This window comes from Nycticebus coucang, chromosome 12 (assembly GCF_027406575.1).
Source record: "Nycticebus coucang isolate mNycCou1 chromosome 12, mNycCou1.pri, whole genome shotgun sequence".
NCBI classification, from domain to species: Eukaryota; Metazoa; Chordata; class Mammalia; order Primates; family Lorisidae; genus Nycticebus; species Nycticebus coucang.
The window spans coordinates 19118466-19136067 of record NC_069791.1 but is presented as its reverse complement, the minus strand read 5'-3'; the positions used below and the strand labels follow the sequence as shown (position 1 = coordinate 19136067).

Genomic DNA, 17602 nt, shown 5'->3' with positions numbered 1-17602 from the left:
GAGACAAGGTCTCACCATGTTGCTCCGGCCAGTCTTAGACTCCTTCTTGATCTCAAGGGATCCTCCCACCTGGGCCTCCCAAAATACTAGGATTACAGGCATAAGCCACAGCACCCAGCCCACAGTGAACTCTTTATGCTACATGTTTTAATTCATGATACTTAATATCTGTGAAGAATTATGGATGCAATATATTCCTAAATGTCTACATTCTTTATAATAGACTACCCCTCTAATAAGATAAATTATTTTTATTTTCTTTAAAATAACTCATATGTTAAATAGCTTCAATAACCCTTAAAACATATTGTGTAACACGTATAAGAAAACTCAAGAGTTTAACCACTAAAACTATATTTTTGAGAACTTAAATGTTGCTAATTGGGGATATAAATGTAATACTTTTTAAGAAATTCCCAGAGCTAGGAATATAAATGTAACTACTTTTCAAGAAATTCCCAGAGCTAGGAATATAATTATATTCCAGATATAATTATCTAAATAGAAAACTGAACTGGAGGATCTTGAACTGTAAAACAAATGTCAATCTTTTCTAGAAAGCATACCTAAATTGCTTTTATTTGTCAAAAATAAAATACTTTTTTGACCAATGTCCATGAATATGACCTAGATCATCAGTTGAAATATTCTTCCATGCAGTTACAAAACACTCTTTGTGTTTTATACTTTTATACAAAACATATATAATGTCTTATATAAAAACACTTTGCTACAGCCTGGGCATTTAAAACTATCACCATATGCTCAAGATGCAGGGATACTTCAATCCACTGGGAATTTTCTCCCTGTATGTTAGTAAATTTGAGGAGAATGGCTCTACTTTCAGATAATTGATTCTTCTTCAAAATCTAAAGCTACGCTTATATTCACTTTAATTTCCAGGCTTCTCCTAATAATTTAGCTCTAAATATACGAAATATACTCCTTCATTAAAACAGCCAACTTAAAAAGACAAGGTAAGACACCACTTTCTTTTTATTTGGTAAGGATACAACCTAAACCCTTAGCTGTTCACATCAACTGCCTTCAATGTGATATTTCTCCTTTGATTAGTCTAAATTTATGTGGGTTTCTGTTTTGTTTTCAAGATACAGAAAAATCTTTAAAGGCATAATATTGAGAATGTACTTCTAAACTTTTCTGTTTTTTCCTAAGATAAATTAGTCATCTCTTTGTTACATTCAATGATCAACCAGAAGATGTAAGTAACTAAACACTTGTTACCTGTACCTTTTGCAATGTTTCCTTTTCCTATTATCCATCGTTCTAATTTTATGCTCAAATCTAAAATTCACTTCAAATGTAAATTGCGATCAGGATCTGGGTAAATAATTTTAATGTTTGACATTATATTGAGTTGATCTTTCCTAAAAAAGATCTTTTTACCCTATTTGTATTTTCAAACATTTTAATTTGCAATGAATAAACAATACCATAAAAAGAAAAAAGTAAGCATTATTTTAACACTGCAAATATTCATGTAAACATAGCTGTACCTTAATTATTTATCCAGTCCTGTGCAGTCTTCCTTGAATTATTTGGAATGGCCTTCCCCTGTAACAGCGTTGACTTATGCGAAACTTTGGGGATCTAGACAATGATTTAAAGACCAGTGGGAGTGAACAAGGCAGGCCAATCAACACCACCACCTTGCCCCCAACACCTCCCTCTCTCCAACTTGCGTCAGCTCTTGAAAAAAAAAGAGACACCAAATCAGTTTACTGTTGTACATTTGGATTCAACATTGGTTATACAAATTACTATTTGCTTTTAGAATTTTGGCTTTCACACAATAAAACACTCACTGAAAGTTTTACCTTGGGTGGTGTCATTCTGTGTCAAGACTGTGTAAGTTAGTTGGTTGAAAAATCCTGAAATGTTAAAACTTTTTTTCAAAAGATTTCTGAACTGAAGTCAAAGTAAAACAATCTAATAATAATAGTTAGTGAGTCAGACTGCCTAATGTAATATTCAGAATTATAGAAAGTATTGATTACACAGTGAACGAATTATTTTCTTTTGGACTATTGACCTCTTCAGAGGTAATTTTACAGAATGACAGACACTTCCAAATAGTACCACGTTACTTAAGATGTGCCGAGGTTGGAAATCATAGGCCATTATCAGACACTGCTAGGCTAACACTCCAAAGGCAGTGTGCTGAGTCAGTAAAAGGCCGTTTGGTATTTTTAAACCATTTCTAAATGGACATTTTTCCCCCTTCTAAACAATCTACTTAGCTCTTTACATTTCAGAGGAAGAGTTAAAATGTACTAGCAAATAATTATTCTGTTGTGAAAATGGATCAACTGGACGTTATTTTCAAAGTGAGGTAGGAAAACAGATTAGAAGTCAACCCAGAATTAAAGGGTTTTTTTTCTTTTAAGTATTTATAGTGTGAATGAACAATCTGATAACCAGTCAGAAGCAATGCAAGAGTACAACAGTTGTGCCAGTTCCTGCATCTATAAAAAAAAAAAATTAAACACTGTTCCTCAAGTAAGAAGTTCTTATGTTGATGCCAGACATTAAACATTTAACAAAATGTCTAGTTACCCATTTCTCTTTTCCTTTCCAAATGTGCTCATTTGATATACAATTAATAGCTTTACTACAGAATATCTACTTTACTTGTCTCTTAGCTTGTTCTTTATTTTATTTTTTTGAGACAGAGTCTCACTATGTGGCCCTCAGGAGAGTTCTGTGGCGTCACAGCTCACAGCAACCTCAAACTCCTTTGTTCTTTATTTTTTGAGGTTGCCTGTAGTTTTGTTATTTATCAGATGAGAGTTATTATGGTCTAGAGAAAAAACGTTTATAACAATGTACTAGTTTTAACTGCAGGCAAATCTAAAGAATATTCCTTTTAGACTACTGTGTCTATCATTTAATTGTGACCTTTTGAATTTAAGATTTCTTTCTGTTTGCAAAGTTACCAGATGAGTATAAGATGAACCAAGCAAACCCTTGCAATAATTGTTAGAAAATCAATTATTTATGTTTTGGTAAAATTCTGTTTAATCGAGGGTCAACTGAACAAGAATGAATGCACTCTACTATGTGCATTAATATTATAATATCTTCATATAAAATAGGGCAGAGATAAACATATACATATTAAAGTTTTACCTCCCTTAAAAATTTTAGCTTTGGTTCCCTTGTAATTCTGATCTTGAGGTATACTAAATTAATTATCGTAAATTACCATGTTGAATCAAAACAAAGACATACGTAGAAGACTTCTATTGAGGAGTCTTATGTATCTTTTGGACCTACTCTAGGTAACAAAATTCTTATCACAAAACTTTTCTCATGCATGTGAAAACTAATTTGGCAAAAGTGAATTAATATAACTAAGCAACTAGTTTTTTGTTTCTCTTTTCCCCAGATCATTTGATATGCTTAGGAACAGCAAAATTAATGAAGAAGTGTATGATTTGGCCTTGACAAAACTCAAAGTGATTTTCCTTTCATAAGGAAAACACAGAATTATATTCAATCTTAGCCAAAAGGGTAAGAAACGAAGAAAATACAGACTGAAACATTATAATGTTCTGAGTATTTCTTAAACTCATGCCATAGTGTAATCTCATATACATTTAATGGTGATAAATTTATACTGTTTTGGTTTTTAAAACATGGCAAATGGAACAGGTTCAGTCAGGCTCTGGTTTGGTTCGCATATTACTGTAGAAAGAGGCAACGGACCAGAATATGCACAGACTTTTAAAATGAATACAATGAAAAATCATAAGTAGTGAATAATGAAGCAAGTCTTGGAATGAAATGGCAAACATTTTAAGTAATCCTCCATATAAGAAATTCAAGTAAGGGGCGGCGCCTGTGGCTCAGTGAGTAGGGCACTGGCCCCAAATGCTGAGGGTGGCGGGTTCAAACCCAGCCCCGGCCAAACTGCAACAACAAAAAAAAAAAATAGCCGGGCGTTGTGGCGGGCGCCTGTAGTCCCAGCTACTTGGGAGGCTGAGGCAAGAGAATCACGTAAGCCCAAGAGTTGGAGGTTGCTGTGAGCCGTTGCTGCCACTGCACTCTACCCAAGGGCAGTACAGTGAGACTCTGTCTCTACAAAAAAAAAAAAAAAAAAGAAAGAAATTCAAGTAAGTGCTACCATGAGTAAATATATGAGACTTACTCTGTGTCTATGTAGGGGTGGGTGGTGGAGGTTCATATATGCCCACATAAAAAGATACTTGGTTTCCCAGGCTATAGCATAATTAATGGCAACAGAACTGCACAATGAGCTCCAGGACTCCAGACGATGAGGAGTCTCCAGGGAAGTCCAAGGTTTCAGGGAGCCCATGGACCCTAAGCAGGGTCTTAGAAGTCCATGTGAGATTCTAATAGGTAGAATCTTTTTCTAGAAAGAAAAAGACATCCTGGATGAAAAATGCAGACACACTATGAAAGCATATTCTGGCCTGAGTGGGAATCATTCTGGCTGCAGTGGAGACTTTCTGGAGCAAAATAGGATCTTAGAATGGAATAGTGCGCCCTGCGAAAGGGAGTAAGCGTAGGGAACTTGGATTTTCAGTGATGAGGAACTTTTGAAAGTTTCTGAAGAAAATAACAAAATCATCAGAGTAGGAATACAGGAGGAATGATGAGGGGTGGGGATGGAGGTGAGGATGACAACAGAGAGAAGGCTGACTGATAGTTTGGGTTTGGTGATATTTGCCTATCTGAGAATGATGGCAGAAGGAAAGATAGGTGAACAGAATTTCAATGAGGATCAATGGTAATTTGAGACTTTTTCTTGCATCACTATTTCTTTTTATCACTTTCACTAGCTCCTAACACATGTTACGAACTTTATGAAAAGCAAGAAACAAGCAATAAAATCTTCATTTTTCTTTACATAGAGAAAGAGACTATATGGTGATAATTCATCTATTTCAGCACTCCTTCAATCAATCTGTGCCTATCATCTTCAACTAGTACAGAGAAGGTCCTAGAATATACTTCCCAATATACTGTTATCATCCCATTTAAAATTTGCACCTTCAATGATGTCCAGTTGTCCAGAAAGTTCCACCTGGATCAAGTTAAAATTAGTCAACAATTACAAAAAAAAAAAAAAAAAAAGAACCTCTCAGTCAGATGATCATGGCATTTTGCAATGACGCTGGGAAAGATAACCTCTTGTTCTCATAATGACTGTACCCAAATATCTAATTTTAGTCATGGGACAAAATAATACTTGGAAATAGAATTTGGTTATAGCCAAATTGGAAGAAGATGGGTAGAAACAGCAATGAGCAAGAAACAAATTACCTAACTTTTAACAATTTTGTGTTGGCTCTGTTTCTGTATTCATTACTTTTCTTTCCTCCCACTTTGTGTTTTAGGTCATCTACTTTTTTTTTCTTGTTCCTTTTAAACTTTGCTATACTACATTCCTTCTCCAAGAAGCATTGCCTTTTATCATTTTCAGTTCTTTAGATTCATAAACTCATAATCTCATCAAGTAGATCAAGTCCTAAGACTCACCATGTCAGTTGTCATCGTCAACTAATATTTGTGTTTCCAAATATGGACAACATTTACATCAATCAAACTGCTTTTTATACTATTATAAGTAAATCTCTATCTATCTTACCTACCAAGTCTTTCTAAAAAACAGAAGACACTAACAAAACTGCAATTAGAAACAATAATTTGATTGCTTCCTTTTAACCTAAGATACTGTCTGACTCAGTTTTTAGGTCTGCAGTGTTAAAAATAATTTTTGATGTCACAGGTTTGGCACCCCAAATTCTTCATCTTATTTCTGTTTTAATAGGGACACTTACAGGGAAAAAAAAGCACAAAGCAAACAAACAAACCCAAGAAACTCCACAGAGAAATGTTATAGAAATTTTCCTAAATTATCCAAATAGCAGAATTCCATGTTATCATGAAGATAAGCACTTACATACTTGTGCTATCATATTCTTTGCATTACTTGTAGAGTGACAAAAACTAAGGTGTTCTACAGGTTTCTTTTTTCATGATTCTATAATAATTAATCTCAATTTACAGAATAAAAAATAAGAAATAAACGAAGATAAAACTGAAATATTACCTCCCTCAAAAGCCACACATCAAATCAATTGCAAACAGAGAAGTAAAGATTAATAGTTTTCTAAGTCCCCCTTGGTGGGTCCTCTCAGATATACATAAAAGTTGATTGAGTTACTTCTATTTTTTGGAGGATCAGATGTATTTTTTAAAAATTGTTTTAGTTCCAAACAGGATTACTAAACTGTAGTACATTTAAAATTTTTCTATTTAACAAAATAATACCTTAATACACATACAAACACAAATGAGCATATCAAATAGCCTCATTCAATGATTCCTTCAAAATGTCTAAATTTGAGACCCTCCCAAGTATGAGGCCCCACAGGGACTCAGGGACAAGGACTTTGGCTCCTAGTTGAAGCCCCTGGCAGGGACCCTGATTTTCATTCTAAAAACCCCATCAAGTGAAACCCAATGACCCATGAGTTCTGAGGACATTGCTTAGTTGATGGCATCTCCCTCTCTCTGACCCAACATAAACCACCTTTACAGTTATACAATTGAGCGTTTTGGAAGTGTTTGAATAGTCAACCACAATATTGCAAAATTAGCAAATAAGTTTGGTTCAAGTTGACAAATTTATTGACTTTGCCACAGACCTGAACAGAAAACTGCCTTCAGTCTCAGCTGGAAAAAAAAACTAGTTGGTAGATAATCCATCATGTAGATATTTTGGTCCATTTCATTTTTTGATTCTACATTGACATGATGCAGAGAAAAGTGTCCCAAATTCATTCTAGGTTTCTACCTAAGCAGATAAATCACATAACAAGGTCTGTGAAACTTATGGGTGGTTAAAAAAAGACTGAAATTCTAAATGTTAAATTAGAAATTTTAAAAACTTGCTTTAAAAAATGATTCTTAGCCTTAAATATACCTATTTTGAGAAAACTAGCACTGCCATGAGATCTACAATTAAGTATAACAACACTTTCTAAACAAGCAAATCACCTTGTTCCTATAAATTCTTCACATAGAATGTAGCATTAACACAGTGCTGGGTTGAATCAACTGCTTTTCTTGTAACTGGTAAAAAATAGTTTACAAATTACATTCTTAGATCACAGCACATTGATTTCTGTTGCTCTTTTTCATACCACTACCCATCCATTTTTTTTAGAAGCAAATCAAATTTTGATGCATTTTGATTTTGCAATTTCATTAGTGATTGGACTTGTAAACCTGCTATCAACTTTCTTGAATTTGGACTCCAACCGTTTCACAAGCTGTGACCTATTAGGCTGTATGGGAGACTGAAAGCACTCAGGAGGACTTTGAAAGGAAATGGTATAAAAGAATCAGTTTCTCTACTCACCAAAGTTATATTCAGGCTGGCCTTTTTAGTATTCTATCCAGAATGTTGAAATAAGGAATGCATATCCTTCAGAAAGTATTCTTCACATGAATTTGAGAAGAAAGAAGTTAAATAATAGTGTTGTTGACATCTCCAGAATCACTTTTCAGTGAATTCAAAAGGATTTCCTGAGTCAGGTCTGTTCAGTAGAGGAGAGAGCAGGTTTCTGTACTGAGAGCTCATTTCTACTGATGGGGTCCAAGCAACTCAGGGTAGAGCCATGGTGCAGTCAGCGTCCTTCCCAGGGCTTTACTGATCAGCATGCCCATTCTTTGCTATGAGAGTTAGTAGCACTCAGCATGGTTACATTCACTGAACTTTTTGTTCTTTATGGGTTGCTTTAGTTAGGAATTATAACTCTTGGAGGGCTAGGAGTATAGTAGCACCAGTCTTTTTTTAAATAGAGGTATGCTTACCCAGAAAAAGTAAATGTTTTGACTTCACTTAACAGGACAGCAACAGAAGGGAGACTTCCAGGCACATGGCCTATTTAAAAGTTGTGGGGATGGATTCAAGTGTGTCTAGACAGTCAATTTGGGATAGTTATAAATAATCTCTTTTGTTTGTTTGCCTCGATTAACATTAGACTATGCCTGACTCATAGTAGGTACTGTGTAAATGTTGAATGAAAGCCTTTCTTAAAGGCACTAATTCAATCCGTGCATTCAGAACTTTTCTTTAGAACTTATCTATGAAGTTGCAACAGGAAACATTCTAATAACTATTCTAACTGATGGATCTTGTGATATATTAAATGCAATAGTTCCTCCTTATGCTCAGAGCCAATTGTAAGACATAAACGTGGGTTGCAATATTCAAGGACCCATTAGTTGCTTTAGAGAGAGCTGCCTTCCAAAAATATTAAGCAGTAATTACAAATCATGTATTCAAAGATAAGGACCTGGAAAAATTATAATTATGATGTTATAAAAAGATATAAATCTAATAATATCCCTGTATTTTTTTAAATTATGTATACAATATATAAAGTATATGCAAAAGGAAATAACATATATCAACATAATACTAGTTATTTCCAGACTATGGAAATATAATCTTTCTTTTTTCTCATCTATACTTGCCAACTAAGTTTTAAAAGTTATGAATTATTTTATTACTAGAAAAAGAATAAACATAATTAGAAACAAAAACAAAGACTTCCTCTTTTAGGTTTTTCAACAATTGTTAATCAATCCCAGCCGTTAACCTCCAGTTAAAGCTCTAGTTTTAGAGAGAATATTTTTAGTCCTTGACTAGCAAACAACTCCCTGAAAAAAAGTTTGATTCTGAATGGGCGCTTATGAGCTATTTAGAATCTGGATAAAATTATACATCTTAAGCTTGTTATGAAAGGATGAATGTTTTGTTCCCCACCTACAGGATGCAATTATTGTAGATCTCAAAATATTGTTGAGAAAAATGGGGATCAATTTTTTTTTTTTTTTTTTTTTACGATGCTGTGAGACAATCTTTATTACGACATAGTAAGAAGCCTTCTCATTCATTCACTAGTATAACTGAACGCCTACACATGCCAGGGGCAAAGACAAAAGAGATAATAAAAAATAAGACCCAATCTCTTCTTTCAAGACCTCATCTCCCAGGTGAATCCATACTTACATAGGCCATGCTGATAAAGGGTCTAAGGGGTAGGAGAAGTGTGGCACCCAACTCAGACTGAAAGGTACAGGGAAGACTTTCTGTAGGAGGTGACAGGCGGGTCAAGCTGAAAGAATGAATAAGAGTTGCAGGAACAGCAAACAGCATGAGCAAAGGCACCTCTTGGCTGGGCCAGATGTTTCTGGAATGAAGGAAAACCCCACTAGAGGGGTGTTTTCTGGCTAAGAACAGAAAAGCTCAGGCTCATGAGGCATGTTTCTTCAAATAATATAAAATAGATGAAAAAAAGGTAATTACAAGTCTTATAGGAACTAAATATGTTGGGGTTACTTCTTCCTCCATATTTGAAGATTATTTTAAAAGTTAGAATCTAAGTTTCAATATACAGTAGAACCTCTGTAGTTGACCACCTCCCTACACTGACCGCCTCCTTTAGTCGACCTAATTTTTGTAGACGGGACATGCACCACATGTACACAGTGGAAGTTCCTTATGACCATCTCTGTATACTGGCCAATTTGGTACAGTCCCTTGGGTGGTCAGCTTACAGAGGTTCTACTGTATTTAAACTTTTCTAAATTATTTTCTATTACACCTAAAAGATTGATGCTTAAGTGAATTATATGAGTAATTTCCAAGCGATATTAATGTCTTAATTCGCAAGTTACCTATAGTCTCAAATTCTCTAAGATGGTCTAGTATAGTGTGGTGAGTAACAGAGGACTGATGCATACTTTTTAGACTGGCAATCTGATTTTTACATGTGCGTTAGACAATCATGTGGGCTCAAATAGTTTTGCTTGCATTCTTTCTCTGTCTTTAAAAGGCTGATGGCATTTCCTTTGAAGTTTGCTTAAGATGTTTAGCATTGGCTTCTTCTAAGGAAGCCTGAGAGAAACTTCACTGTTTTAGACTTGAAACCTTCCCTGCTTATTCCCTCTAAGCTACATGAGAAGCCTTTTGTTGTCCCCAGGATCTGAGTCTCAACATGTTCTTCTTGTCTGTGATGCTAGCACTCAGCATCAGATTTCGATTCAGAAGATTTGGGTTCAAGTTCCGACTATCAATTACCAATTGTGGTGTCAGTTTAGTAAACTCTAGTGAGCCTTCATTTTCTCACTTGTAAAACAATGCAATTCCTAAAGACACGACAGGACCCCTGGCAGAAGCAAGTAAATGTCACATATTCTTTTATTTTAATAAATTAGAAAATGAAATTTTAAAACCCTAAACTACACTATAAACACAACTGTAGAAATTTCTTTCTTCCTATGGAGCTCCTTTTTACCATTGCTTGCACTAAAACACTTAGCAATGTCAATTATTGGTAACTACACGTATACAGCGGTCAAAGAAAAATCAGAGTGGTTGTCCAATTTTACACATTGGGTATAAAATTCTCATACGTTGACATGAAACCCCAATTCTACATATTTCTATTTAATTTCGCTCATCAAAAATTTCACCATAAGCGAAAGTGAATAAATTGTCTTTAGTTAAAACAATGAATTGTCTTTCTTTTTTTTTTTTTTTTCATTTTCTTTCCTGTTTTCAATCAGTTGATTAACCCATCATTCATTCAGCAAGTAATCATTGAACATCCACAGTGGGCCCAGAAGGGTGCTCACTGGTGTCTCCGTGCCTTTAGCTTTTCCGTCTGCTTCCTAACATTGGCTCTGTTTTATTCGAACCATTAATCTCAGAATAACTGGGGGGCTTTACAGTTGAGTTGAATTATACTAGAGTTCTGTCAATATACACATATATATATATATAAAACTATGAAATATACGTTATATGTTTGAAGAGAGAGATGTGTAACCCATACCTATGTCTGCATTTATATCTACTATAAGGCATAGGTTTTATTTTTCCCTGTTCAAATAAGCTCAGCTTTGACCCTTTGTTACATGGGGTAACATAGAACTTATCTATGTTCTGATAAGTTCTGATATTGTTTTCTTACTGCAATTTCAAACTCTTTTTATCAAACATAGGGCTGTCCTATCATATGAGAGCACACTGGCTCTAGATCTAATCCCTGCTCAGTTAATTCATGATGAACAAAAGACTTGAATCTAAGGCAGGAAACTATAAGAATTCTAGACTGCCTTGACTTAAATCTGACTGTCTAACTCTGAGCAACTTATTTGCCATTTCCTAAATGGCCTCCGTTTCCTCATCTGTAAAAAAGGAAATAATGATAGTTGCCTACCTCATGCTGCTGTTGTAAGGATTAACAAAGTTACTGCTTATAAAGCATTTGGAAGAGTATCTGGCGCATAGTAAACATTATGCAATTATTTGTTTTATGTATGTCTAAAAAATTGTCTCCAACTTCAATGTCACAACGATTTAATGTCTTTTTCAATAAGTAAAGTCATGAGAATATTCTGGAACTCAGTTTTCCCTTTAAAACTGTCTCGAATAAAAAATTAGACAAGGTTATTTTGAGGGTCAAAAATGATAGAAGACATAGAAGCATTATAAACATAGAAGCTACTTTTATTGCTCTTCTTTTGTCAGAGTGATATGACATTAGCACAACTGATTTCAGAGTAAAATTAGTTTTAACCACTCTTGCTTTGGAATGTATTGCTACTGTGTATTAGATCACCGTTTCATGTGTTAAATTATTGATTAGCAGTGTGGTAAAGCTGGAAAACGGCAGGTTTTGACCCTGACCCATGGAATCTCAAAAAACAACCTCGTAATAAGACATGGTTTGCAATACGTGTTTGTTTAATATTAACCAATCTGTGAGGCTGCAGAGTGCCATGGTACATATTCACCTCTGAACCTGTCCCTCACAGCCAGTGTTTGAACATTCAAATGTGTTGGTAGACTTGGGGGGCAGGGAGTTTGGCTTGATTTGCTTTGGGTTATTGTTCTTTCCTGTGAGATTGATAGAATGTAAAGACCCAAATATGTACCAAGACACATTTTCCAAACGCCAGAGTAAGTGATTTGAGCTTGCTAGGTGTTTTGGCACTAATTGCTAAATCTGCTGGCTGCACAGTTTTGGTCCAATCACAGTTGACCCAAATGTAAGACCCCTTTTAATCATTATGAATCAGTGCCTAGAAAAGCTAGCAGCACGAATGGATCATGGACACTCTTTGAGGCAGCTTCTTGATCCAATAAGATCACATAATTTGTGGGAATCTTTGCATCCCTTAAATTCAGGGAAGTCTTTCAAGCATGCGTATATGCTGTTTCTTACGAATTTGAAGTTAATCTGAATAAGATTGCTTAGAATATGAGTTGAAGTTGAAAAAACTGGAGTGTCAATTTCTTCATTAAGCCAGTTTGACTCATTCTTTGAGATTTAGAAATGAAGAATTTCAGCCAGGTGCCACGGCTTATGCCTGGAATTCTAGAACTTTCTGAGGCCAAGGAGGATCACTTGAGGTCAGAAGTTCAAGACCAGTCTGAGCAACATAGCAAGACACTATGGAAAATGGAAAAATTAGCTGGGCATGATGGTACATGCCTGTACTCCCAGCTACTTGGGAGGCTGAAGCAGGAGGATCACTTGAGCCCAGGAGTTTGAGGTTGCTGTGAGCTATGATGATGCCACTGGTCCCCTGCCTAGACAATAAAGCCAGACTCTCTCTGTCTCTCAAGAAAAAGAAAAAGAGAGAATGAGAGACAAAGAGAGAGAAAAGAAATGAGAATTTTCATTGATTTCACTGTGCAGAAACAGCACAGGTACCATGGCTTTGTAGCACATGAGTTTTCGCCTGAAGTGCTTAAGAAACAATTTTCTTTCAAAGCTTTGCTTTATCTCCTGTAATCATACTTAGTTATTCTATATTATGGCTACTGAAATTATTTAAGAATAATTGCCCACAAGGTATATAAGAGTATGCTTGTATGAAGTAGATTTGGGGATCAAAATGACTTTTCAAGGATTCTAACTAGCTAGAGAATCTCTCTCTGTGTCTGTCTATATGAATCATATTGAGATGGCCCTCCCTTAATCTTCTGAGTAGACTGCTAAATTAAGACCTCTTCTTATTTTTTATTCTACCCTTCCTCCCTTCCCCTTTCCTCCCTCTATCCTTCCCTTTCCTCCTTTCTTATTTTTACACAGAACAGTAATTTACTAAAGAAAGCATGGATATTCTTGTTAAACATTTCTGCCATGAATAATACATGTAAGAAGCAGAGCATGGTCTGGGACATAGTAAGAATGAAATAAATCCAATCATTATTTGTTGGTTGTGTATTTCCAAAGCAGTAGAATACATAAAATAGCCTCAGTACGTAGCGTTTTTATGGGAATCTGCTCTTCAGCAGTGGATTATTTTAGATTGCTAAATAACTAAACTCCAATCCAAAAATTTAATTCTTTATCCTTGGCTAAAAAAAACACATGACAAATTTAATTCCTAGGCCTCCAGGCACACATTTCAGGAATGGCTCCCCAACTTTTGTTATTTATATTAATAGGTCTCCCAAAGAAATGGCTTTCTTTCATGGCCCCCTTTAAAAATTCAGCCAGTTGGGCCTTAGCTTTCCTCACCTTGTTGTTAACTGGTTAGGGAGTTAAAGTTTTGCACAGAGAGAACCCTGAAGCATACATATATATTTGTACATTTATAACAGAAATGCTGATATCATCTTGATGCCTGTGGCACTGCAATGTCTGTTTACTCTGGTCTGGTATTTCATAAAATACATACACTCACTATAGCAACCCCTGCAACACAAAACACAGATGTGTTTCTAAGATAAGGAGAACTTTTTTTTTTTCAAAGAAACATACAAAAATACAGTAGCTATACAAGTACTGACTAGGTATCTCGCCAAATGGAAACGTACATGTAGTACTAGTATTTTATAGTAAAAGGACCATAAGAATACTGTAAAATCCTTTACTAAGAAAATTTCTAAGTTATTTACGATTCTTATCTTACAAAGGTAATCTTAAAGATTAAGAATACTTGGATGCACCACAGGGCCTGGCAAAGAGCACAGAACCATACCAAGGTAACAATTTAGGGTAATGACTCTCACCGTAGATAAAGTATGATTATGTAAATATGACGTCATGTTTTTATCTTGCCTGACATTTTCTGGATGTTTGAAGTTTGTTCATGCAAACCTTGAAAAACTCCTTAAAAAATACCTTGTACGTATTTCTAAAGTACATGTATAAAATGTTGCTTCTATTTTTATTGTGGAAAAGTATTTGCACTTTATTGTCAGGTAGGCAGCTGATCAGGGTGTCCGGTGGCCTAATTCCCATGAGGAATTTGAAACTTACTGTGCTTGGCTATTTCCTTACTTTCCCTACTTAGAAGTCTGCCACCCTCATTTATTTTTCTCAGTTAATTTTGGTGGAGAATAAAGGAGTAATAAAAATTTATTCACATGTGCTATTGAACTGTTTTTCTAAATTTTTTTTACAAACTTAAAATATTTACCAAGCTAGACACTTAGAATTCTATATATTTGTCTTATTGAGGGAGAGTATTACAAGGGGCGCCAGAAAGATTTTCTGATCAAAAATTTTAAAAAGTAGCTATGGAGAATGTAACAGCTCCAAGGTACTGGGAGATTTTGGCATAGAATAACCCCTTACCAGTTGAGAGGATCAAATTCCTGAAAAGTCTATGATAGGAGAATTTCAAGTTGGGCAACTTAATAGCTTACGGGGAATTTTATGGGGTTGTGGCCAGGCCTGTGTGAATTTGTAAAAAAAATTTACATACATAGAAGTTAAAATATCACCAATGATATTTTTACAGATTTTTAAGCGACAGTAATAAGTATAATTAAATTTTGATTTCCTACCTTTTACTCACTAAGTTTCTAGAGTCTTTCTGGACAAGAGCTCCAACAATTGCAAATTCATACTACTCTGCTGTAGATAAACACGCACATACCAGGGGACATTTTTGGTGTTTGGTATTTTTCCCTTAGAATGTCCAACACCTTTCTGCTCTATGGACTAGACACATTGTCTCCTACTGGCTAACTCCCAGTGGTGGCCTAAGAAGGGGACTAACTTAGCTATTCTACAGTAGAGAAACTTCTAGAAACTTTAAGTAACCTATCAGGCCTCTCAAAGCAGTAGTTTTTAACCTGGGACATGAAAACAACATCACAATGCACAAAGTGCCAACCTTGTTTGTCACTGGTGGTTACTCTATCCCCTCAAACCCAAACCCAGTTCTAAGGTAGTACCTCAAGCCCTAGGCTTTATGCAAAAGCATCCTCTCTCACTGGGCATCCAGTTTTCTTCCTTTTCCATTACATTTAGAGTTCTTACTCTTTTTCCCTTAATTATGCTCAACTAGACTGACTGAGAATTGCATATATGATGTTAAATTCAAGCAACTTTCAGAAAAGATATATTGAAGTAAATACATATAAATTTTGCAATTCCATAGCTGATTACAGTTTAAAATTAATTACTATTGATGACATTAAATATAATGCTAAGGAGGTAATAGAAAATTATTATTAAGGATATATGTCCTTTAAAAAGAATTGTCTAGGCCAGGTGCTATGGCTCACACATGTAATCCCAGCACTCTGGGAGGCCAAGGTGGGTAGATTGCCCAAGCTCATGAGTTTCAGACCAGACTCCATCTCTAAAAATAGCTGGATATTGTGATGAGCACCTGTAGTCCCAGCTACTTGGGAGGCTGAGACAAGAGAATCGCTTAAGCCCAAGAGTTTGAGGTTGCTGTGAGCTGTGATGCCACAGCACGCTACTGAGGGCGACTCAATTTAATTCAAGCTGAGGGAATAGAGAGAGGGAGAAGAGCAGAAGGGAGAGGGGGACTGATGTGCTGTCACCTAATGGGCACAATGTAAGGTGTAATGGGCATCTCCTCCCAGGTGAAGGGCACAGCTACAACAGGGACCTCACCTAACAAACACGAACATTGTAATCTAATCATTCGTTCCCCTGCATTAATCTGAAATTAAAAAAAAAGTATTTTCCAGTATGTATGAATAGTGTAAGCATAAGGTATTTATCTTTTCAACAGTTGAATGAAATAATAACTAAATAATTATAAAATAATTACTAAAAAGTAATGAGGAAAATGAAATAATTACTAATAACAAAGTTTAAAGGTGATAGGTTTTTGGAAAAGTTTGCTTTTGACCTTTACCTTGGAAGCATAGGCCCTGCATGCTCGTCTGGCATGGCAGCAGAGAGTGTAGTGTGACCTTCATAATCCAGGTTGGTGGCTTCATAAACCACTTATGGGATAATCCAGTGGTTTGGGTCTTGCTGCCACTGTTCTTCTGAGAGTATTCTTTCAGTTATTGGGAGGTTGCAAGGGCAGGCCAATGAGTTCTGTCACACTAGAGAGTCTTAGGAAAGGCAGTGTAGACGAATCACAAAACCTATGAACAGCCTCTAGGTGAGTCATATTTTCATTCACTCCAAACCATTTCTCCCTTTTATTTAAATATTATTTGTATACTGATTTTTTTTTTCATTTAAAACTGACTTGTTTTTAGGTAAATCAGAATTGCAAAATAAAAAAAAACAAGTACATTGTACCTTAAACATGAATTTTTGATGATTCTTGGCCAAAAAAGGCATGACAACCTAGGCCCCCCAAATGAAATGTGTCATTACTTAGTTTTGGTAACACGGTATGACTTGTTTTTACATCTTATTATGGAAATTTTCAAATTTAAACAGAAATAGATAGAATAATATAAGGAGCCCTCACGTAGGCACTACCCGACTACAATCATTTCAACCATGGCCAATCTTATTACATCTAAACCACCCCTCCACCTCTCCCATCATGTTAAAGCAAACTTCAGATGTATAATCTCATAGTAAATGTTTCTATTTGTTTATTTAAAGTTTATTTGTTAAAGCAAACCTGGAAAACAGAAGGTTTTACTAACAGAAAAATACTTTTTAAAAGGTAGTCATGTGGCACAATTTAAAAAATCAAAACATCACGTATTGTTTACTGGTTATGTCTTGCAATCTTAGAGAAAGTTGAGCAAGCTCCCAGGGCAAGTAGACCAGTACGCATTTTGAAACCTGACTGAAAGAGCCCTCCAGGTGGGCCAAGTTCTTTCAGGAAGAAGTGTTAGGTAAACCCTGGGGGTTAAAGTGGAAAGATTGGGAAGATATTGGTCAAAATGAGGCAAAATAAGGACTAGAGGATCCTCATGGCAACAGGAAAAGGCACAACAAGTTGCAATTTTTCTTTAAAAGGGAAGCAATTTTATGAGAATTAGGTTGAGGAAGGCAGAATTTTGGATGACATTTTAAAAGTCATGTAAATCAACAAAATCCAGAATATTAATAATTCTATAGGACAAAAAAAACCCAGGTTTCATCATCAAATAAATTGCAAGGGCAGAGGGAGAAACAGATGAGAGGTGATTGAACCTAGAGATTTAAAAGACCGAGAGGGTGAACTCTGTTTAAACTCGAATTCAAACAAACCTTGAAAGAGAGACAGTGTGAGAGAGAGAGAGAAAGAATGAGAAAGAGCGCAAATCAAGGGTATTTGAACACTGTCTGGATACTGT

General features: G+C 35.5%; 1 protein-coding gene across 2 annotated transcripts in view; it reads right to left on the bottom strand.

Annotated features, from left to right (window-relative positions):
* SLC38A4 (solute carrier family 38 member 4) overlaps positions 1–17602 on the bottom strand; it is a 63323-nt gene that overhangs the window by 38957 nt on the left and 6764 nt on the right. The window contains exon 1 of one of the 2 annotated variants that reach the window (XM_053555438.1): positions 1518–1615. The exons of the other annotated variant lie outside the window; for it this stretch is intronic. The gene's annotated coding sequence lies outside the window, so the exon portion shown is untranslated. Of the gene's footprint in view, positions 1–1517; positions 1616–17602 lie in introns of those variants that run through there. 2 annotated transcript variants of the gene reach the window in all.